General features: G+C 46.5%; 1 protein-coding gene across 18 annotated transcripts in view; it reads right to left on the bottom strand.

The window, feature by feature from the left end:
* Nfasc (neurofascin) overlaps nt 1-23,301 on the bottom strand; it is a 171,768-nt gene that overhangs the window by 84,307 nt on the left and 64,160 nt on the right. For all 18 annotated transcript variants that reach the window (XM_048430725.3, XM_085688261.2, XM_085688260.2 and 15 more), the window contains exon 2: nt 13,735-13,843. The gene's annotated coding sequence lies outside the window, so the exon portion shown is untranslated. The remainder of the gene's footprint in view (nt 1-13,734; nt 13,844-23,301) is intronic.

Here is a 23,301-nt window from a genome sequence, read left to right as displayed (position 1 = left end):
AAAAATGAACAAGTAAATGTATAAATGAAAGAAGTTGCTTGGATGGTATTATTTTTAAGTATATTTTATTATTTGAAAATTCTGTAAAATGTATTTTGAACATCTTCATCCCCTCCCCCACCTACTCCCATTTCTCATCTTCATTCTTTACCTACACAAGGCAGAGTTTTCTTCTTCTTTTATTAATCCCACCCAGTCCAGTTTGTGCTGCCCAGTTACTTCTGGGAGTGGAACTGCCCTGACCTTACTGAGGGATACATCAGTAAAGAAAACTGGCTCTTTCTCCCAGCAGCTAATAGATGCCAGTAACTCCTCAGCTAGTAGTGCTTTTGTGCTCACCTCCCCCATTCCATGCTGGGATTTTGTCTGGCTGGAGCTTGCATGGGTCTAGTGCCTGTTGTCACAGCCATGATGCATGCAAGACTGTAACTGTGCTGCTGTGCCCGGGAAACACTGCTTCATGGGGTTGTCAGCCACTTCTGGCTCTTACAATCCTTCAGTCCCTCTTCTGTGAAGATCCCCGAGTGTGTGTGTGTGTGTGTGTGTGTGTGTGTGTGTGTGTGTGTGTGTGTTCCTCTAGAAGACCACTAGGTGGTACAAGAAAGCACAAGTTGGAGAGTGACTTAGGTGGGAAGAACCTCCTCCCTACAGGTCAGATGCCAGGAAGGAGGCCAGTGAGCTGGAAGAAGACAAAGTAGGAAATCTTCCAAGAATGGGCCCTGAGGCTAGAAGGCATCGCAAGAGTTAGCTCTCCAGGATGGTCCTTACACTGTCCTTCAGAAAGGCCACTAATGCTTCACCTTGACTTACACACCTCCAAAGATCAGCCTGACTTTCTGGTTGAAGCCCCAGTGTGGAGAGAGCTTGCACTAGGAAAGGCATGGCCTTCTTTCCGGGGAGGGGTAGAAGGGCATAGTTTGGGCTCACTGACCACTGTGTTTGGCTCAGGACCTGCCAAGTGGCAGAGTGATGGGAAAGGGATGGGTGTTCATTCTGGGAATCTTGATGGAACTAGGAAGCCAGAAATTATTCATTAATCAGAAACACATTGGCAGTGAAAAGCCCAGCTGTTGGGGATGTTTGAAATTCACAGTTTAACAGCATAGTAGATAAATGACATCAAGATAGCCACATTCTGCTCCTGATAAATCCCTTCTTTGTTCTCAGGAACTCATCCCCCCCCCACACACACACAACCAAATGTTGGAAGAAAAAAAGTTCAAAGGTTATTTAATTTTATACAAGCTACTTAATTTTAAACAACTCCCTCACTTTTTAGATGAAGAATTAGTAACAAAGGAGAGCAAGAGACTTGCTTAGGATCACCCAGTTGGTTAGTGCAAAGCTAGGAAAAGAATCCAGGCGTCCTGCGGTCTAGACCAGGGCGTTTCTACCCAGTTTCCTTGTCTTTGTTACACAGCAAAATCCCAGAATAAAGATGTTATTTTAAAAGACAGTATAATTTGTCAGTTTTCCCGAAACTTAAACAGAAAACTACCCATGACCCTTCAATTTTACTAGGTATATGTCCCAAGGATTTAAAACAGGTTCTTAAGCAAGTACATGTGGACAGCTGCTCACCAAAGCATCACCTACAACGGCCAATCAGTGGAAATAGCTCAAACATCCATCCGAGGTGGATGGAGAAGTGGATCTGTGGATTTTTGGACGATTATCCATCCACAGAAAAGAATGAAATATTGATATAAGCTACACTGTGAAACAATTCCCAAAACGTATTTAGTGAAAGAGCCCACACTGTCACATACAAATGACCCCAGGTATAGATTTCCCATCAATACCCAGAATCAGTTAATTGCAGAGACAGAACACCACCGGTGCCAGCCAGACCCTGGGGGATGCCACAGGGAGTGACTGCTAATGACATGGGTCTCTTCTGAGAAATAAAGGTGGTTTGGAACTAGACTAGAGGCATACATTGTGGATGTACTGACTGTCAGTAACTTGTGTACTTAAAATAGTTTATTTTTAGATAAATTTCATACCAATAAAAGAAAGATAAAACATGGGTCTCTGTAATATTCTCATGGAGATGGAAAGGGGCAGAGGAAGGTGGGTGACTGGAAGTAGAGACACAGCAGCCCCCACACACAGAAGACAGGCACAGAGTAGGCGCGCGACCCTTTCCACATACTGTGAGGAGATTTCCACCGGAGTCAAGGGATGGGGGCTTCAAGTTCTAGCTCTGAGACTAGAAGACCAGAACACAGTGAGGGCAGAGCGGTCTGCCACAGCCCTCACACCAACAAGGCCCACGGTTCGCCCAGCCTGATAACCAGGGGAAGGGAGGCAAGGGGACAGGGCTCCTGGCCTACAGCAATGACATCCACATCTCTAAAGACTGCCTGATTTACTGTCAACCACAATGGCACAGCCATCACTCCATGGTCAAGGCATGTTATCCCCTAGGTCTGTTTCCAGACCTTCCCAGTACCGTAAGGGGTGTATTCACTGTGCTTCCTGTTGCTGTAATAAGCACCCCCTCTCCCCACCTCCCGACAAAAGAGTTTGTTTCATCTCAGGGCTCCAGATTATAGCTTCTCTCTAGAGGAAGTCCCAGCAACAGTAGCTTAAAGGAACTAGTTACATCCATAGTCAAGAGCAATTCAGGACCCCCTGCCAGACATGCCCACAGGCCAACCTAATCTAGCCATCCATCATTTCCAACTCTCTTCCCAGGCTATTCTAGATTGTATCCAGTTGACAACAGAAATTAACCATCACAAGGATTAATGCAATAGGGAGATGGCGGGTGTGTGGGCTCTGATAAGAGCTCCTTGGAGGGCTGAGGAAGTCTCATTCCTGGTTCCCTGCCGGGAAATTGAAGGAGAAAAGTGGAGGCTGAAGACAGCCCACTGGTCACCCGAGTCTTTAAATGTTGGAATGCAGGACAAAATGTTTTTGTTTAGTGTCACAGGGGTACAACCAGGACCAGGAAGGAGAACGTGTCAGAGGGAAGGTTGTAAGGAGAAGCCACCCATCAGCCATAGCCACCCCACACCATCCACGAAAAATAACCCATCAGAGCAGAAGGGCAGGCGCCACTCAAAAGTGCAAACTTCTGAACTCTTAAACTTCTGGGAGAGGGGCCAAATCAAGTTTCAGATTTTTTTTTCACCTTGTGACCTTGCACACCAAAGAACTTCTGTGACCTTGTTCAGAAAACAGTCCACACCCTTGAGCAACCTGCCTGAGCATCTGTGAGCCTCCTGAGTGACTCAGATTTGAAATGGGAATTTGGTCCTGATGGGCCACCAGGGAGGCTGGCATGCTGGCTCTTGGTCTAGTTCAAGGGCACTAGCCACGCACTCGGACTGCCTGTTTTAATGTCATATTCCCACTGACAAGGCAGAGGCCCCAAGCCTCAGAGCTTTGGGCTTCTCTACTGATACGTGGAGATAATCCTACCCCAGAAGCACGTCCTCAGGGAATCACACAGCATTCACGGGGCACACGGCAAAAGCATCACATATGCTTGCTGCTGCCATGGAGCAGGCCTTCTCCTCCCAGGGATGAAGGGTGTGCACACACTGGCAGCCTGTGTGACTATCCACAAGGGCTGAGTAGCTACAAGAATTAGCCACTCATTGTCACAGCTTGCTTTCCTATTCCTCTGGTTTGTTTTCCTGGGTCCTGGTGGCTCCCCCGGCCCGCCCCCAGATTGAAGGCCCCTGGTGTTGATCCTACAAGCTGTCTCTGGCAGATGGAATAGGTGCCCACAGCTCCCTCCTTCAAGCTGTTGCCTTCAGGAGAGCGACATCCCCACAGTCCTGTCTCAGGCAGGCTGTGACAGAGGTACAATATATCTGAAGTGACAGAGATAGACAGGCAGCCTGGAGATATGGCTCAGCTGGGGGCTCTGGTCCCCTGAGCAGTGGCTGCCACAGGCTTTCGGGCAGCAGACATTCATCCCCGCTGCAGCCCCACCTGGTGCACACACTGGGCTAGGGAACTCACACGTGGGTGGAAACAAGGTTTGTCCACTCTCACATACCCCACATTTCCAAGGGGATCACAGAAAGTGAACTGGAAATGGCCAAAATGAAGTGACCAGGAGGCTTAAGTTCAAGGATGAAAACACACGCTGAAGCAGCTCTATCGAGCAGGCGCAGAAGCGTGAGGGTGCCTTCCCCGTAGGCAAAGGAAATTCATTAACTGTGACACAGGAGGATGGTGGAATATTGTTCAAAGCTGAATGGAAGTGAGCTACCAAGACATGAAAAGATGGAGAAGATGCTTGGATGGAGAGTACAAAGTGAACGAGTCCAACTGAAAAGGACAAGACATGCAGTCAGTCAGATCAGAGGGCACCAGGAGGTGAGAGACATAAATCTGGATCACACCATACTTGTGGACTGTAGACTCGCACCATTACAAAAAAATTCAAAATATACAATAGTAAGTGTGGTTCCTGCTCTACTGAGGGCTCCGGTGATAATGGTATATGGCTCCAGGACTATCATGGGACCCACCAAAAGACAGCCATGATGGAAAGCCTCTGCTGCGGGGTCAGTGAGTGTGTGCGAGTTCTCTGTACCAACTCAGTTCTGCCAGGAAGCTAAAACTGCTCTTTAAAAATTAAGTTTATTTAAGAAGAAGGAGGAGGAGGAGGAGAATAAGGAGAAAAGAAGGAGAAGGAGAAGAAGAAGGAGGAGGAGGAGGAGGAGGAGGAGGAGATCACAATAGGATGTCGGGAGAGGAGAGCCTGGGTTGAAGAAGACCCTTGGAAGAAGGTGACATCTGGCCAAGTCCCGATGTGGCATTCTAGGTGTCAAGGAGCCAATCTTGTAAAGGTGGGTCAGAAGAAGCATCCTATGGAGGGAGAACTACTTGTGCCAAGGCCCTGTGGCGGCCACGGGATTGGGACATGCAAGGAATGGAAAGAAGACAATGTGGCTGATGAAAGTGCACAAGGATGGGGACACGACACTGTCAGGAAGACAAACGTCTACTCTGAGGCCTCTGATGGCCTCTATATTCCAGGCATTCCTGGCTTTCAGCAAGAATGACAACATGGTGAGATCTGTGTGCAAAGGCCACCCTGGTTGTAGTGTGGAGGGACCAGATGGAAGCCCAGAGCCACTTTGGCTCCGCCGTCTCTGGGCGAGGCCAGTCTTCGGTTCTTACCCTCATATCACCCAAACCTGGTGCAGCCCACTTCCCAGCCTCGAGGGACTTTGCAACAAGTGTTCAAGGGTGAGGATGGAGCTGACATTTTCTCAAGACCCTTAGCCCCAAGTCTCATATCAGGCGAGTGGAGCATTCCTTGGAAGAGCTTCAGGAGCCTGTTCTGAGGGAGGTACAGGAGGAAGCTGGGTGTCCTGTTTCCACAGCTACTCCTCAGGCAGAATGCCACTGGGATGGGCACTTAATGACTGGGTTTTGTCCCCAAAGCCTAGTTCACTAAGAGGTGAGCAGCTCTGCTCCGTCCCCTCCCCCACACTGGTCTACTTCTCAGTCTCAGGAACATTGGAACCAGGTGACCACGGACTTCATCCTCAGAAACTGGGAGCTGAAATAAATCCTTCTTGTTTGAAGTCAAGTTTCTCGGTATTTGTCACAACAAAGGAAAAAGTGATTCATTTCATCAGTGACTTCAGTTTCCGTCTTCAGACCTCTGTTCCCGTTTTAGGATCAAGCAGGGAAGCTGTATATATTCCTCAGTTCCCCAAGATGCCCTACTGCAAGGATTCCTCCAGCTTTTCCACCCACCCAGAGCCCTCCTTTTCCCAAGCTGAAGCCTGTCCACTCCCTAGCCTGGGCCCTGCCACATGCAAGGGATGGAGGCTGGCTCCCGATCCAGCTCGGAATCCACAGGTTCTCCTGTTTGCCCTCCCTCTGGGTGGTCACTGTTGGCTCCACACTCTTTTCACACAAATCGCTGTCTTCCAAGTTTGCCTGAACCAGCTTTCCTTCTCACCTGACTCATCACTGATCACCCAGGCTTAGGTCCCAGGGCAACTTCTCTACCCAGAAGGCTTTCTGAGCCTTCCCTAGGCACTCAGTCCTGCCAAGTCTGCAGGAGGACCTCACCTTCTATGCTCTCAAAGCATTCTGGGATATTCTCACTGTAACGAATGTGATTTCTTGGTGCCAGTGAGCTGCCTGTCTCCCCAGCTGTACCCCGAGTTTCTTGTGGTTGGAGGCAGCATCTTATCCAACCAGCAGGATGTCTGCAAGCACTTACAAGGTGCTCACTCACATCCAGGCTCTCCGCTCATCCACAGCACTGCTCCCTTCCTGGGAGAATTCCCCACCCTTCCTAAGAGGGGCTTACTCTACCCGAGTTCCAGGGCTGGGCCCAAGATTCGAAACAATCAGCACTGCCCAATGCACCACAACTATTTAGGAACAGACACTTGCTGGTCCTTGGTGACTTTCACCGAGACAGCAGGGGAAGACACGTTCCCTTTCTCTTGGGAGAGACCTTCCAGAGGCTCATAAGGGTATATGTAGACTGCAGGTAGATGGCTGGGTGGGGCTTAGTGGCAGACTGTTTGTCCTAATGTATCCCTCTACTCTGTGGGCACAGCCCGGGAGTGATGCCGCTCAGAGGTCTCCTCTCCTTGTGCCACCACTTCCTGTCAGCTCCAGATCCACAGGAAACCTGGGATGGGTGGGAGGGGGGAGTGTCACATTCCAGGATGTCTGTCCCATCTCCAAGGCCTTCCTGAGACTTGAGGGATCCCAGGTTATGCCGGGCAGGCTCTGATGACTGACTGGGGGCGGGGGACAGAAGCTGGCATGGAGAGTCCCAGGATGGAAAGTGGACTAGCTGCTGCTGTGAACTGGCACTGAGGAGCAAGCAGGCTCAGGGTCGGGGGGTGCAGAGAGACTGGGCTTGGCGCAGGGCGTAAGCTCCATTGGATATGCCTCAGAGCCATGAATAACAGTCTTGTAGGCTCTCCCAGGCTGTGTGTGAATCGATGCCTAGGGATACACCAACAGAGAGAGCTGAGGCCACATGCCAGCAATTAACTCTTGGAATAAGCTAATCAAGGGACTAGAATAGTACTACAAGAACCAACTAAGGAACACATTCACACATCACTGCCACGGGAAATTGCGGGGGAGCAGAGAGATAATAAAAGCCCCCAGTGCCAACGCAAACCCCAGCTACTCCCATTAAAAAGACAGGCAGCAAGGCTGATCACGACAGCTGCCTGGAAGCAACTTGCTTAGGAATCAGAAAGGAGCCGGATCGGGGATCAGAGACGCATCTGAGCATGGGGTAGGGGATTTGACAGGGCTCAGATTCATCCCAAGAGGCTGGAGAGTCCTGTGTGGATTAGCAAGCCCTCCCCTGCTGGAACAGAGGACACAGGTTAAACCACTCCGAATACGAACCCATGCCATTCTCAAATGGTTTAGACGTAAAAACAAACCCCAGTGGCTCAGGCCATCACCAGAATCACATTCTCACCCAACATTTTTTTTTCTTCTCCCCTCCTCGAAGGACAAAGAGCTGAATATTTGTGTGCTGGTCTGCGAGAAAAAAGCTGAAGGGCTAAGCCCATGTTCTCGTCCACAATCAACCCACACTCAGAACACCGTGTCCCCATCCAGCCCAGACGCACACCTACCCTTTCCAAGCCCCAAATCCATGCCAGTATTCACCGTGCTGACTTACTCCAGTGTTCAGGGTCCTCACTGACTCCTCCGAGTGCCTGCCTTTTCCCCTGCTCCCCAGGGTCCCCTAGGCTCATCCCTGTGGTAGTCACGGCCTCCTGCACTGTGGGAAGAGCCGGTGCTGTGTCAGCGCTCTGAAGACTCCGAGTCTGGTCGGCCTGCCATCTTGTCTCCCTCTGCAGTGAGACAGCGGTAACTTCTCACGCACTGACTGAGCAGCCATCCTTTCTGATGCTTCCTATTAGTGGGAGGTATTTGGCTCATCAACAAGTCTGCCTAATAAATCCCCAATTAATAAAAGGCCTGATGAACCTGCTATTAGAGGTTGTGTGGAGCAGCAAGGCACCAGCCACCACCGGGCAGTGTTGACTTGGCAGCCTCAGAAGAGAGCCTGGTCCTGCCTCGCAGACACCCTAGATGTATTTGTTTCCCAGAATGCTCCCCTACTTCTTTCTCAGCGTTCTGTCTGAACTCAGGTAAGATCACCCTCAGGGCCATCTTCACAGGCTCTCAGAATGCAGTTGTGCAGGTGTCCTGTCCAGTCACCCACCATTCACTCTAGGACATCAACACTAGGTTCTGAAGATGCCCCAAAGTAAGGGGGTCAGCCTGGGACACCCGAGGTCCCACTCTGTGAGTCCAGGGACACACATTCCAATCTGGCACTGCAAGGAAATCCAACAGATACAGGTGGCCTCATCCCTTAGCCCGACAAGCCAACCAAGAATCACTAGGCCTCATCTCTGCTATGACCCAGGCAGCCACCAAGAGTTCTTTGGGAACGCATTTTTTTGCCATTGCTGCTTCTCTTGCCCTTTGAAAGACAGAACTAGAAAAGACATGATGGTAGCAGTCAGTGTCCATCCTAGTAGCCGATGTTAGCCAGCTAGACCCTATGTCCCCAAAGTTCCACATACTCATAGACCAGTATCACCAGCTGGAGACCAGCACAAGCCCCAGGGTAAACATTTCACACTCAGACCATAACCTGGGGTTATGCGAAGCCTATTCCAGGGAGACAAAGCAGCAAGTATGGAGAAGAAAGGAGGAGAAACCTCTGAAAGAGCAGGCAGGGTTCCAGCTGTCTCCCCAGCACGCCATCATTAAAGGGAGTGGCTAGGAGGAAGGCTAGGGAGACAGTGATAATGATCCTGTGTGACAGACCCCAAGGGGAAGCGGGGCTCAACAGTTGCATCTGGTAAGAAGGAGGGGCCCAGATGGGATAGAAGGTGGAGACAGGGAGTAGAACACCAGAAAGAAAGGGATCCCTGGAATTAACATTAGAAGACTTGGGGCTCCTCATAGAGAGAAGTGTAGAGTTCCCACACGAGGTGGTTGTCATGCAAACAAAGCACGGTCTGGACTGTCACTCAGCCAGCGACTGGAATGCAGGGCATATGCACTGCAGCTTGGAGAAGTCTCAGTAACCAGACACAAGGGCCACCTAGTGCATGGTTCCATATACATGAAATCTCCAGAACCATGGAGTCAAGGACATGGGAAAGCAGACAGTGACTGCTCAGGGTTGGGGACAGAGTGGGGACAGAGCCCTACTGCTAATGAAATGTATGACTTTGCAGGGAGGAGTGTACTGGGAATACAATTATAAAAATTCATTGGTTGGGAGGTGTCTAGTACTAGACCCTAGCAAAACACTGCGTACATGAACCATCATTGAGCTGTATTGTTATATGGATACATTTCTAGTATGTGAATTACATCTCACTAAGGTAGTTATTAAAAGCAGTTTTTAAAAGTTATTAAAAGTAGTTATTAATAAGAGAACTTAGAGGGCTTTGTTTTAGAAAAAAAGTGATACTTCGTAAAGGAAAATGATTAAATTTAGAAATCAAGTTTCAAGTGTTGGAAGGAATTAAATCGACTGTATATTAATGGCACCAAAAACGATTGTTAAGGAGAAAATTATAAAATTGGAAATAAAAGGCTAAGAGAGCATGAGATTTTGAGATAAAAGGAAGGAGACTCTGACAGCCACTCCTTTCCCTTTCTCAAAGGAAGACAGTTGAGCAAGACCCCTTGTCCTCTGTGTTCCAAACCTCAGTGCCCCACTCCCAACACTGCACAGTAGATTCTCAGGCTTGCCCAGTGGGCTTCCTCTTGAGGTCCAGACCACGGTTCACCCTCAGACACCTCTGTTCATGACACGGGGGTGAATCCAAGCCTAGTGTGGCAGGCACTGCTCTAAAGCCAGTTGGCAACCAGGCTGATTCTAGCAGAGAAAAAAAGAGACAAAATTATAGAAGAACGTGGGGTGGGGGAAGAGAGGTGACCTTCACTTCTGTAACCAGATTATGAGCTTTCTGTGAGCAAGAGAGATGTCTTCGATGTCCCCAGCCCATGACAGAGTTAAGTGTCAGTGCAGAACTGAACAGAAATGAGCTTATAACTAGCCAGGAGCCGTACAGAAAAGAGGGCTATGCCAGATCCCGACTTGGAGATTTAACGTTAAGAAGTGATATGTGATCTCCATGGCACACAAAGGGCCTGGGCTTAGAGTTGCTGGCCCATCCCAGCCGGGCAGATGCTTGCTGTTTCCTCTCAGAGCCATGGTCTCCCTGTCTGTAGAAGAGGGGCTATACACTCATTTATTGCAGGGCTGCTGTGATGGTTATTAAGTTCATCGATGAGCTTCTAACCCAAGCCTCTATCTAACGCTAGCATGCCTTCTCTTCAAGAAATGCCAGATTTTTATCCCTCCCGCCAAGTCACAACTGAGCCTGGCTTACTTCACTACCTGGTTTTAGGCAATCTGGGCTCTCACATCTGTTCACACACCTGTCAGTGAGACAGTGCCTGTGCCAACACTGTCTGGCCTGGTGCCCAAGGAGCCACCATTCACTCTCAGGACCAGCACCAGGCTATCGGCATAACTAGTATCTAGTCCACTCAACAAGAACAGGAGGCCCCGGAAGGATCCCAGATTAGCCACTATACCTTTGCTCTCCTCCTTCCTGCTCTGACACGCCTGTCTCCAAAGCAGCCCATACTCCTCTTCCCTCTAGCTCCTTCCACCAGGACCCAATCCGTTGGCCATCAAGACAGAGTGGAGTCAGTTCTGATGGGACTCCATTCGGAGCCAATAGCGGGTTTGCTAATGATATTCCATTGCATTTTTTTTTTTTAAATTCCTGTCTGCTGTGACAAGCAGGGCACAGAAGGAAAGGATGGAGCCAGCAGGAGGGAGCTACAACTGCCCGTCCTCCTCCCTTTGCCTTCTGCATTTACATCCCAGGCAGACAGCAGTCTGAATCCAACTGCCATTCCGGCAAGCAAGCAGGCTCCTACAGACAGGAAGAATGTGAAAACAGGAGGTGGGGAGGGGGTTGCAAAAAGGGGGGAGGCAACCGAGAGGGGGAGATTTTTTTCCCAAGTTAAGTCGCACCATTTGGCCAGGAGTCTGGTTGTGAGCAGGCTGTGTATGCCACCAGACACTGGGGAGAAGCTTTCCCACAATCTCTGGCTGTCTTATTAGAAACCAGAACTCAGGGTGGATATACTGCCTCTAGGCTCTCTATTAGTGAGACGCGCTTGGTTTAGCAGAAAGGGCCAAGGGGAAGCCAGGTGAGCCTGTTATCTCAGCGCGTGGGAAGAAGAGGCAAGAAGACTGTGAGGTTGAAGCCAGCCCGGACTACAGGTGAAACCAGCTTAAAAGAAAAAAAGAGGAGAAAAATTGTAATGAGCTGAGAAAGGAGCCTAGATGTGACCATGACGCTCCTGCTAAAAGAAAGAAGAAACAGGAGCTCCTAGGCCCCAGCTGTCACTGCTGCCAACCATACATGAAACCTATTCCTGTCTCTCTCAGCACCCATGGGCAAAGGTGGCTAAATGTTGATAGCCTGGAATCAATTTTGGGAAGTCAAAGAGTCCCCAATGAAGTGCACAGCCCTGGTCCATTCTGAGCATGCTCTGTGTCTGCGCAGCCTGAGGTGAGGAGGCCGACTGTGGCTGACAGGCAGAGGGGCTTAGGGGTAGGAGTGCAATTAACCAAATGGATCCATTTGTGAAATCGAAGGCCTGGGGAAGCTGGGTGGTTTCCCTGCGTGAGTCAGAAGACAGGTGTCTGCTCTGAGTGACCCCAGATGACAATGAGTTGGGGCACTGGGTACAGGAAGGGTTCCTCCTGCTGAGAGGGGAGGAGAAGGGAAAGGGCAAAGCTCAGGAGCAGATGCCTGGGGCAGCTCCAGATGGCAGAGGGCTGAGAACAAAGAGAGAAGAGACAGAGAAGACCTGAAGGGCAGGGCTCCTTCCTGAGAAGGCTTCCCAGCTGGAGCCACCAAGTCGGAATCACATCTGGGACCCGGAGGACACCGCTCAGGATCACCGTGCAGTGTTCTCAGGAACCTAGACAAACCAAGCTGGAAACACCCTTAGCCCCAAACCTAAAGTGAGCCCCTGAGAACCCAGAGACAGACTGTGGGGACCCAGACGCAGCATGGCACTGTCTCAGGTCCTTAATCTCTGTGACTTCAATTTCGTCATCAGAGAAAGCGGAGTACTAAGGATTTTTGTCTCGAAAGGGCAGCTGCGAGAGAACACGGAAGCTACATGTGTGTGCAAAGCACGGGCCCCACATGCAGAAGCACTCTGATATACACTGTGATAAGGATAGCCATTGCTACTGGCCAAACACCCGAGCGGGTCCCGGTCTCACAACAGTCACGTGTCTGTTCACCTACAGTCTCTGCACTCTTTCAGCTTCTGTCCGTCAGTCTTTGAAAGATGTTTCCTCTTCATGACATCTGACTGTGCAGTGTGACGTCATGGCAAGAAAACCAGTCCTGGACGGTGCACTTAACGAATGCGATGAAAGAAGGGAAACTGAGGCAGGACTGAGGACTGCTGACTAGGCAGACACATCTGAGACACAGCTGGACTGAGCATGCTCTGATCAGGGATCTCACAGATAGGGGGCTCCAGGCTCCAGGGTGTTTGTGACCCAAGAAGGCCAGGAAGGGACGCTAAGGAGAGTAGGTTAGAGAGTAGGAATGACAACCGGAAAGGTGCCCAAAGAGGACTGTGGAGGCTGAAAGCCGAACTAAGTCTTCGGCGCTGCTGAATCTTGGAGAACTGTCCCCATACCCTGTTCCGCCCCACTCCGAGAAACCAGCATGGCTTTTGCTGTCAGTCTTCCACGTGTAGTAGAGGGGAAAAGGGAAAGGTGGTATTGTTCAAGTTCAGTTCTTAACAATGGTGGACGAAAAAGACCCCAGAGTCAGCTGAGTTTCCGCAGGGGTTCCCTAAGCCGGCAGTTCTGTTGCCCAAAGGGGGTCTTCCTGGAGACCACTTGGATCCCTGCACCATGTCACCTTCGTGTTCTGTCTTTTACATCTCTTTCTTTGCCTCCTCAGCCTCTGGTAAGACAGAGACTCTGGGGAGGCTAGGGTAAAAAAGACACGAGGCAGAGAGGACCAAACTCAAAAAGAAAAGACCTTTCTCTGAGCAGGTGTCTGGGCTGCTCTCCCCCACAGCCTCCTGGAAGTGGATTGTCGTCTTCCATCAGTTGCCCTGATTAAAGGGAAGCCCTCACTTCTTGCGTGCTAGCCTCTACCCTCTGTGGGGAAGGCAGGTGCTGCTAATGCAGAAGACACTCTACTCCAGAAGGGAACAATGCAGACCCTGGATACAGGGCGTGGCTGCAGTGCTGTGAGTTTCCTTGCTCTTTGCACCCTGGACAGCCATCCATCTGCCAAGGCCTTGATCCCCACCCAGAGGAGGGGCTCTCAGACTGCCCCCCATATGCCAGGACTGTCGCTCATGAAGTACCCAGGGTGTGGGGGCCCAGGCAAAGAGGTAAGGGTCATTAACAAAGCTGTTTTCCAATTTTTCAACTAACGTGGACAGGAGAGAAAATGACAGCAACTACTGCCAGCCAACTGCCCCTCCTAGAGCAGGAGCCAGGGTTGCCCCAGCATAGCCTCCAGGCTCTGCATCAGACTCCTGGGGAGAAGGAAGGAGCTGTGTCCTTAAAGATTCCTGGTCAGGTAAAGAGCTGGGGAGAGGGGGCAACAATGTCTACTCTTACTCCACCCTCCAACTCATACTCAGGCGGGAGCTCATGCGTACCTTCTCTGCCTCATTCGGCCTGCTTTTTGTAACACCGGCGGAGGATCTGCTCCAGTCTGCAGAGGGCGAGGAAACTCCAGGCTCCCAAACTGCACATAAGTCAATCAACCTGTCTCAAAGCAAACACAAGCAAAAAGCCCAGGGTTACTCCAGGTATGTGTGTTTTGCGGGTTTTGAACCTGTTCATTTACTCAGGAAATGGCCTCTCTGCCCACATCCATTTGCAGTTTCAAAGAATGTAACGGCATCTTTGTTCACTCTGCAAGAAATGGACAGAGTGCACAAGGTGCTTAAGCCGGCCTTGGGATTGGCAATTAGCCCTACCATCCACGAATTACCTCTTCATGCTCTGACAGCACAATCCAATTGCAAATTCCCCAGTCTCCTAGTGGAGTTAAGTTATAGATGGAAGAAATGTCTCTCTCTCTCCTACACTCAAGGGAGAATTTACCCATAAATACCGCATTAATTTCTTAACTTCCTTAGGAGAACCACTGTGTTTTTCTTCCCTACCTACAGAAAAGCAAACAGGCTCATCACAAACAAATCCATAGCACGTTGTAAAGGGATCAGACTCTATGGTTGGGAGCCAGGGTTCTAAGTTCTAGCACGCGGCATGTCTCTCAACAAGAGTGGGTCTTTGCCTCTGTGTTTGCTAGCTTTTCATCTGCAAGATGGGGAGAGGATATGAGAGTGTGAACCAGTGAGACCACTGGGTCACTAGTTCGCATCAGAGGCTCAAGTCCCTAAAAGTAAAAATAAGATGTCACACCTAGAGAAATTAAAACATGGTAATTTGACTATATTTCATTTGGCAGATGTGTCTTCAGGAAGCAAAGAATTGCCCCATTTCCCCCAAGAAATTTGAACAGGTTTCCATTCATGGTTATTGATGCTCCCCCCCCTTTTTTAACACCCAAAGAAATGATGTAAAACATCCATTAAAAACCAGGCATGGTGGTGCATGCCTATAATGCCAGGACTCAGAAGAGTGGAGAGTTCCAGGTCAGCCTGGCAACACAGCCAAACCCCATCTCAATAAAAACAACAAACACCAAAGGAAAGAATCCATTGGTTAAGGATTGAGACACTCTTGTTTGCATCCGTAGTTGGCTCTTTAGAGAGGACCACTGTATACGTTTCCCTTGCAGGTCTGAAGTCAGAAGGCAAGGTACAGAAAAGTACTTAGAGAATAAATCTGCACACAAATATTTTGCTGCTGGTTCAAAACTAGAGATCCGTTCTTCCTCAAGGAACTGTTGTGGGAGCTGTGATTTGAAGACAGACAGACAGACTGACGTTCCTTAGAGAGGAGTAAGATTACACCCACCAACATTTTTATCATCATCCACGAGACTTGGGGGCTAACTAAGAAGTGAGACTTTGAATTCAGGGAGCAGGCCCACCATCTGACCCAGAGATAGTAATAACCCTTCCAGGACGGACTTCTCATACCAGGGTGTAGGGACCACACGAACACCTGACAGTGTGTGGATGACAAGAGGAACGTCTGTGGATCTCCAAAGGATGGAGAGTGTGATGGGTTTGCTGTGAGCTCTAAGCATTACCCCAGATTCTAGAAGGTTGAAGAAGCAGGCAGGCAGCAGCAACTACTGCTCTGTATGAAATCTGGGTTGGGGGAGGGCACGGACAGTAGGGTAAATTCTCCCAGCAGCAGCAGGACCAGGCATGTCTGATGATGAAGATGATGATGATGATGATGATGATGATAATGATGATGGTGGTGGTGGTGGTGGTGGTGATGGAAGGGATGTCTGGGGTTGGGCCAGCTCCAAAACTGGCTCTCCCTGTCTTCTTGTCTTAATACCTGCAGGGGTTCCTCATCTCTCTTTGGTAAATCGTCACTATTCTGTGATACTTCCCTCTGCTACAGTAGAAATGCTGGCATAGAAGACTGCCTAGACTGTCTCACCTGGGGATTCCACAGTGCCACAAGAGCATGCTTCCTAGAAGGACAAACTCCAGATTCTTCTGGTGTTTCATTCTTGCACTTCCTCCCTCTGGATATACAGTCTGTGCTCAGGGAACAAAGATCATTCTATCTGGTTCTTTTTCTTCCAGAGACAGTTAAAGATTTTACTATAGATGGAGTTTTTCTGTACTGCCAGCTGGTTCCCAAATAATCACACGGAGTCTTAATATTAATTATAAATTCCTGGCCAATAGCTCATGCTTATTACTAATTAACTCCTACATTTTAAATTAATCCATTTCTATTCATCTATGTGCTGCCCCAAGGCTGGTTTACTTCATCTATGTACTTTCCATGCTGCTTCTTCTGTGTCTGTCTGGCAACTCCTCTGACTCCGCCCTTTTTCTTCCTAGTGCCCTTAGTCTGGTTCTCCTATCTAACCTGCTCTTGTCCAACTATCAGCCAGCTAGCTTCTTTATTAAACCAATCACAGCAACATGTATTTATGCAGTGTAAAGAAATATTGTACATTTTATTTCAGTTATTGTTTAAGTAGCTAAACCTATATATGCAAATACAAAATAGTACATTGTAAAAAAGGTTTTATTCGCAAATCTCCTTGCCAAGCCTTCCTCCATCCAGCTTCCTAAGCCCTACTCACTCGGCTGTTGCTGGTCAACCACTGTTACCAGATGTGTGCATCCTTCAAGAATGAGTCTGTGCACACATAAACGGAGATAAGCAAAGCACCTGGCTACAGGATCACACAGTTTCAATCCTAGCACTCAGGAGGTGGAGGAAGAAAGCCAGATTGAAGGTCAGCTTGAGCTACGTGGTGAGTTTGAGGCCACCTTATGCTGGCTACACAATGAGACTTAGTCTCAAAAAAAAAAAAAAAACCAAAAAAAAAAAAACCAAATATTGGGACTGGATATATGGCTCAGCATTTAAGAGCATTGTAGAGGATCTGGGTTTAGTTCCCAGCACCCACATGGTAGATTACAACTGTCCTTAACTCAAGTTCTAGGTGACCTAGCACCTTCTTTTGGCATCTCCAGGTATCAGGTACACACACACACACACACACACACACACACACACACACACATGCACACATGTGCATGTGTGTACACATTCAGGCAAAAATCCATATATAAAATCAGAATAATAATTCTTTAAATAAAATAAATATTAAGCATGGTTTTTCTACCTTGCTCTCCAATCCCAGTAAATAAATATCCTGAGTATCATTCTGTATTAGTTCACATAAAACTACCACATTAACAGAAGCCGAGTGTTAGAAGATGTGAGCGTATCAGGTACTTACCCTGTCCTCTCTTGAGTGACAATTGGATGGCTTATAATCATTTGACATGGAAAGTGTCTTTGACACTTGTCTTTGGATAAATGTGAATTCTTGCCTTTGCAAGACTAAATTTAGGATCAAATCATTGAAACAATGTTTTCATTTTGTTTATGATTGGGTCTCTGTGTGTGCATGATGTGTGTGAGTGTGTGTACACAAGCACCATGGTAGCTGTGTGGAGGACACCTCTGGTGAGTTTAGGACCCAAGGATCAAACTCAATCACTAAGTTTGCACAGCTTGACCCACTGAGTCATCTCATCTGATCTTCAGGATCAATTCATGAATGCAGACTTTTGAATAGTAGAGAATTTGGCTAAATTATTCTCCATGAATCACATGACACTTTACTCTCCCACAGCAGTGGAAAAGAAGGGGTTCCTGATTCTCCTTTCCTAAAAAACTACATCATTAGCTTTTGTCTTTTTGTTTCTGGCAGTCTGACGCATAGAAATTGGTATCTATTTTGTGGTTTTCTTCCTACGATGAGATGGGGTGGACGTCTTCATTTCATTTAAATTGTCCCTGTTCTATTTGTTCTTACAGGATTGAAGGAATCTTACGACGAAAATTACCACTTTGTAGGGGAGATAAAAATCACTATATCATGCACTGTTTTGCTGTGAAAAATGTTTTCCTAGCTCAAAGGACCTTTCATTTTGTCACTATTTTGTGCCATACACAGGCTTTCTTTTTTCAAAGCTATATTTAAATAGTTCCATGTTTTTGCTAGGATTTGGATCCTGTCATTTTCTATGATTAATCTTTTATCCATCTGAAACTTCCTTTGAACTTACATGAGAAAACAAGCTAATGTTATCAAGACTGTTTTCCCAGCACTGGGTATTGAAGAATTCACCTATTACCTTCTGGTTTAAATAATGTCTTTGGGTCAGTCGCTTGCCGTACCAGTATGAGAAACTAGGTCCAGATCCTCAGGACTTAATGTAAAGCTGGGGCTGGTAGAACACTCCTCTCATTCCAGCAATCTTACAGAGAGATGGGAGGCAGAGATAGAAGAATTCTTGAAAGTCACAGGCCGGCTAGCCTATGGTACACAGCAGTGAGTGACAAGACCCTGTCTCAAACAAGGTGGGAGGTGAAGATCAAACCGAGAATGTCCTCTGACCTTGTGTGTGCCATGGATGTGCCTGCTCATACTCACACACTCAGACATGCACACACAGTCACACACGTCTCTCACACATACACACACGGGTAAAAAGAAAGCAATAAATAAGTAGAATATTGTCTTTAAAACCTTAAGGGAGAAAAGATGATAGGACATACATGATAGCTAAGCAGAAAGGCAGAGTACTAGGGGTGGAAAGGGCTAAGTAGAGATGGGAGAAAAGGAGATGGGGAAAAAGATAACCCAAAATGAAGGACATATGGAAAAGTCATTTGGAAACCTACCATTTTTAAAAGCCAATTAAAAACTATAAATCTTTAAAAGAACTTGAGGGAGGTATCCTGCAGAGGCAGATAATGTAGCTTCCATAAACCACAGATGATTATTGAAAACCCAGTGTAAGACACCTTGCTATGAGCTGTCTGTTGGGGAGACCTGGAGCCTCCAAAGCAACACGGGCTATCTCCACGGATGCCAGGGGCTTGGTTGAAGCCTGAACACAAACATTCCAGACTCTTTGGGTATATGGATGCCAGGGGCTGCGGTGAGGCTTCCACCCAAACAATACTATGTAATTTTCTTTTAAAAATTAGGGAATGTGGATGCACTGGAGGTAGCTCACCCAGTGATGTGCTTGTGTGAAAAGAGCTAACTCAATCCTATGCCAAATCCTGATGTGGGATTTCACTCTGTATGTTGTGAATACCATTGGTTAATAAAGAAACTGGCTTGTCCTCATAGAGCAGAGTAGAGCTAGGCAGGGAAAACTAAACTGAATGCTGGGAGAAAGAAGACATGTAGCCCCACCAGAGACAGATGCTGGAACTTTACCTGGTAAGCCACAGCCTCATGGCAATATACAGATTAATGGAGATAGGTTAATTTAAGATATGAGTTAGCCAGAAATGTGCTTAAGCTATTGGCCAAAAAACATTGAAAATAATATAGTTTCTGTGTGATTACTTCGGGGGTTTGAGCAACCGGGCACAAGCAACCTCTTACAACAAATTGGTGCTTCAAAGTGGTCGACTATATCTACGTAAAACATGAGAAATCTTAGAAAGGAACTGTAGACAAAGAAAATAAACCAAAGTTTAGCCATTTTTTTCCCAGCTGGCGGCATGCCGCAGTTCCCTTAAGAAAGGTCTTCCTCAGGTGAACCCCAAGAAAAATCATATAGTTATCCTCCTGGATATTGGAAGTAGACAAGATTGCCAGGCAAAAGTTGGGTGCATGTAAGGGGTTAGGGTAGATGTAAGGGAAGATGGGTAGAGAGAAGGGAGAAGGGGAGGATTCGGGGGAGCTTGGGGGAATGGGATGGGTGGAATTGAGGAAGGGTAGATATGGGAGCAGGGAAGTAAATATCTTAATTAAGGGAGCCATTTTAGGGTTTGTAAGAGACTTGACTCTAGAGGGGTTCCCAGGTCCATGGAGAGGTCCCCAGATTGCCCCTTGGGCAGAGGAAAGGGTGCCTGAACTGGCCTTGTCCCATAGCCACACTGATGAATATCTTGCATATCACCATAGAACCTTCATCTGGTGATGGATGGAGATAGAGACAGAGACCCACATTGGAGCACTGGACTGAGCTCCCAAGGTCCAAATGAGGAGCAGAAGGAGGGAGAACATGAGCAAGGAAGCCAGGATCACTAGTGGTGTGTCCACCCACTGAGCTGGTGGGACTGATCTAATGGGAGCTCACCAAGGCCAGCTGGACTGGGAGTGATGGAGCATGTGATCAAACTGGACTCTCCGAATGTGGCTGGCAATGAAGGCTGACTGAGAAGTCAAGTTCAATGGCACTGGGTTTTGATTCTACTGCATGGACTGGCTTTGTGAGAGCCTGGTTTGTTTGAATGCTCACCTTTATAGACCTGTATGGAGGGGGGAGGACCTTGGACTTTCCACGGGGCAGGGAACCCTGACTGCTCTTAGGACTAGAGAGGGAGGGGGAGGTGGGGAGGGGGAGGGAAAAGAGAGGTGGGGAGGATGTTGAAAATTTTAATAAATAAATAAACAAACAAACAAACAAACAAATAAATAAATAAATAAAAGAAAAGTCTTCCTGATTCAGCAGTGGCAGAAAAATAAAACCTGCGGTTTTGAAATGGCGGCTTCCTGGGCCATGTTGCCAGCACTAACTCTGGCTCTTTCAGGAGGCCGAACACCTGAATGGGGTTTGTAAGCAACAGGTTACAATCTGCTTAATGGTGCAAAATAGACCCACTGCATACCTAGAGCTGGAACAACGTGCATGGCTCTCAGAGACAGCAAGCATGTCTCCGCCATGTCGGACTGGGCAGAGCCAAAAGGCAAAGCAGCCTTAGTACTAGCCAAGCCATTTAACATTTTAAGAAGTGAGTCTGATCATAAAAGGATTACAGATGCACAATAAAGAGGAATTCAGATGAAAAGATCTCTAAATGGGTCACAGTGTTGGATAAATGTACGTAGGCTTGGGGGAGAGAAGAAAGAGAGTATAGACAGTTATAAAAAGAGGTAAGTTGTTTTAAAAAAAATAAAGCAAAGTCTTTATACAGAGTAAACTTGTATAAAAGGTAATAGTAAGAAAAATAAGCCACATAAAGATGGAAAATATACAGAGGGTCTGGATAATGTATACTATTGTGTTTCCTTTAATTTTTTGACTGTGAATGAACTAAGTACTGAGAGACATTTCATTGTACAGACTGTTAAACTAAGCCAGCATATACACTCTAAAGGCATCTTGACTTCAAAATTTGAGTCTAAGGATACGTTGCTTTGGAAAAGAGGTTCTTCTTTTGATTCCACAGAGGATGGGAACCTGTGGAATCCTTCCAGACTAATGTGGTTTGATGAACTAAAACCCCCTGAAAGGTTGCCTTGAACACCCCTAAAAAATTACTTCACCCAATAAACAGCAGGAAGCAGTTTGGATAGAACTATGCCTATATTCCCAAATATTGTTTGTAAATGTTTCTTTACATTTAAAGGGGGATATGCTATAGAGATTTGCATTGGTATGGAACGGTTTATTGATAGAAATTTATGGTCAATTTTGTTATATGTATGTTTCTGCTCTTGATTAAGGTATTGTGTTTGTGTACCTCATTTAAAAATGTAATGTATAATTAAGAAATATAGCTTAATAGATAATCATCTATAATAGTCAATCTTCTAGTCATGTTAATTAGGTTTTCTAGATATATAGAGATATAAGTCAGTTAGATAGGTATTCTTCAGATCTTTCAGAGATCTTCAGAATATGGCTTTTAAAATGTTTTAAAAACTGAGAATTTTTCATGACAGTGAGACTCATCTTTGTTTGTTAGACATTTGGGAAAGAAACTGCTCTTGCCTAAATTGCTTAATGGTATGCTGTATGAACTGGACCTTCAGGACCCATAGTCATTACTGCTGAACTTGCCTAAAGGTAAGACCATCCTTTGGGGTTCCTGATTCATGAAAGAACAAAAAAAAGGACATTCATCAGGGCACAGAGGAAAGCAACTGATGGACTTTGCCATTACAAGGCAGAACAGATCTTCAAATTTCCTGCTTCATGGAAAAGTCTGCTAGATACTAACTATGGACCTGTAGGCTGAAGATGGGTACCCCAACAATACAGAAGAACTCTGGGTGACTGTCCAGGCAGTGGACTGTCTCTGTCGATTCTAGAGTTTTGGAAGTTGCTTACAATGCACTTCCTGTTTACTTAGGTAATATTATATCCTTCTGGAGTCTTTGATGAAGTTGAAGACTATATAGTTAATATTATAGTTTTCCTTAGTTATGATAAAAGATAAAGCAGATATAAATATTATAACTATAATTCTTGTTTGATAACTGTTTTATATAATTTTACTATATTAAAGTTAAAACTTTATTAAAGATAAAACTTTCCTTTTTATTTAAACAGAAAGGGGGAGGTGATGTGGGATTCCCCTCTGTATGCTGTGAATACCATTGGTTACTAAAGAAACTGGCTTGTCCTAATAGGGCAGAGTAGAGCTAGGCAGGGAAAACTAAACTGAATGCTGGGAGAAAGAAGACAGAGTCAGTGAGTAGCCCCATCAGAGACAGATGCCAGAACTTAACCCGGTAAGCCACAGCCTTGTGGAAATATACAATTAATGGAGATGGGTTAACTTAAGATATGAGTTAGCCAGAGATACACTTAAGCTATTGGCCAAACAGTATTGAAAATAATATAGTTTCTGTGTGATTATTTCGGGGGTTTGAGCGACCAGTAACGAACAAGCAACCTCCTATAACAATCTCCTTCAGATTGTAGAAGAGAAAGTTCACTTTCCAATCAATCCTATAATGCTAGTGTGACCCCGAGACCAAAACCAGGCATCTAAAACAAAAGAAGCCAAAGAATGCAGACCAAATAATATTTCTCAAAAGTAGGTTAAAAAAATCCATAATAAAATACTAGCAAACAGGAATCAGTGGCACCTAAAAACAATTTTTCACTACGGACAAATAAGGTTCACTCGAGTGAGGTAAGTCAATATTTTTAAATGGACTAGTGCAATCCACCACATTAACAGACTAAAGGAAAAAAATCAGGTGTCCATATCAATACAGAATCAACCCCTGACAAAATTCAGCAGCATTCATAGTGAGAAACAAAGACACTGAAAGAAACTTCCTCAACTTGGTTTTATTGTTTGTTTGTTTCTTTGTTTTTACAAACATCTGCAAAAATTCACAGCTAAGATCATACTTGGTGATGAAAAACTGAAACCTGTCCTGTTACTGGGGACAGGCAAGTGTGCCCTCCAACACTGTTGCTAAGCCCAGTACTGCTGTCCCAGTCAGTGAAAAGTCAAGAAAAGGAAATGCATGGCACAAAATTCATAAAGGAAAACATAAAACTATTTCTAATTTCATATGATAGTGTACCTGGACAATCCCAAGGTATCTATTAAAGCATTCTTAGAACTAATAAATAAATTCATCAAGATTGTGTGATAACGGATAAACATATAAAATTAATTGCATTTCTACATGAAGGTCATAACCATAAGGAAACAAACATTTAACATACAATATCATTTACAATCCCTCAAATATTCTTAGGTATAAAACAAACTGAACATGTAAATGGCTCAAGCTGGGCATAGTGGTTTCCACCTCTAATCCTAGC

This window comes from Myodes glareolus, chromosome 5 (genome assembly GCF_982192425.1).
Source record: "Myodes glareolus chromosome 5, mMyoGla1.1, whole genome shotgun sequence".
In the NCBI taxonomy this organism is placed as follows: Eukaryota; Metazoa; Chordata; class Mammalia; order Rodentia; family Cricetidae; genus Myodes; species Myodes glareolus.
The sequence above is the reverse complement of the archived record's forward strand: the minus strand, read 5'-3'. Positions and strand labels throughout refer to the sequence as shown.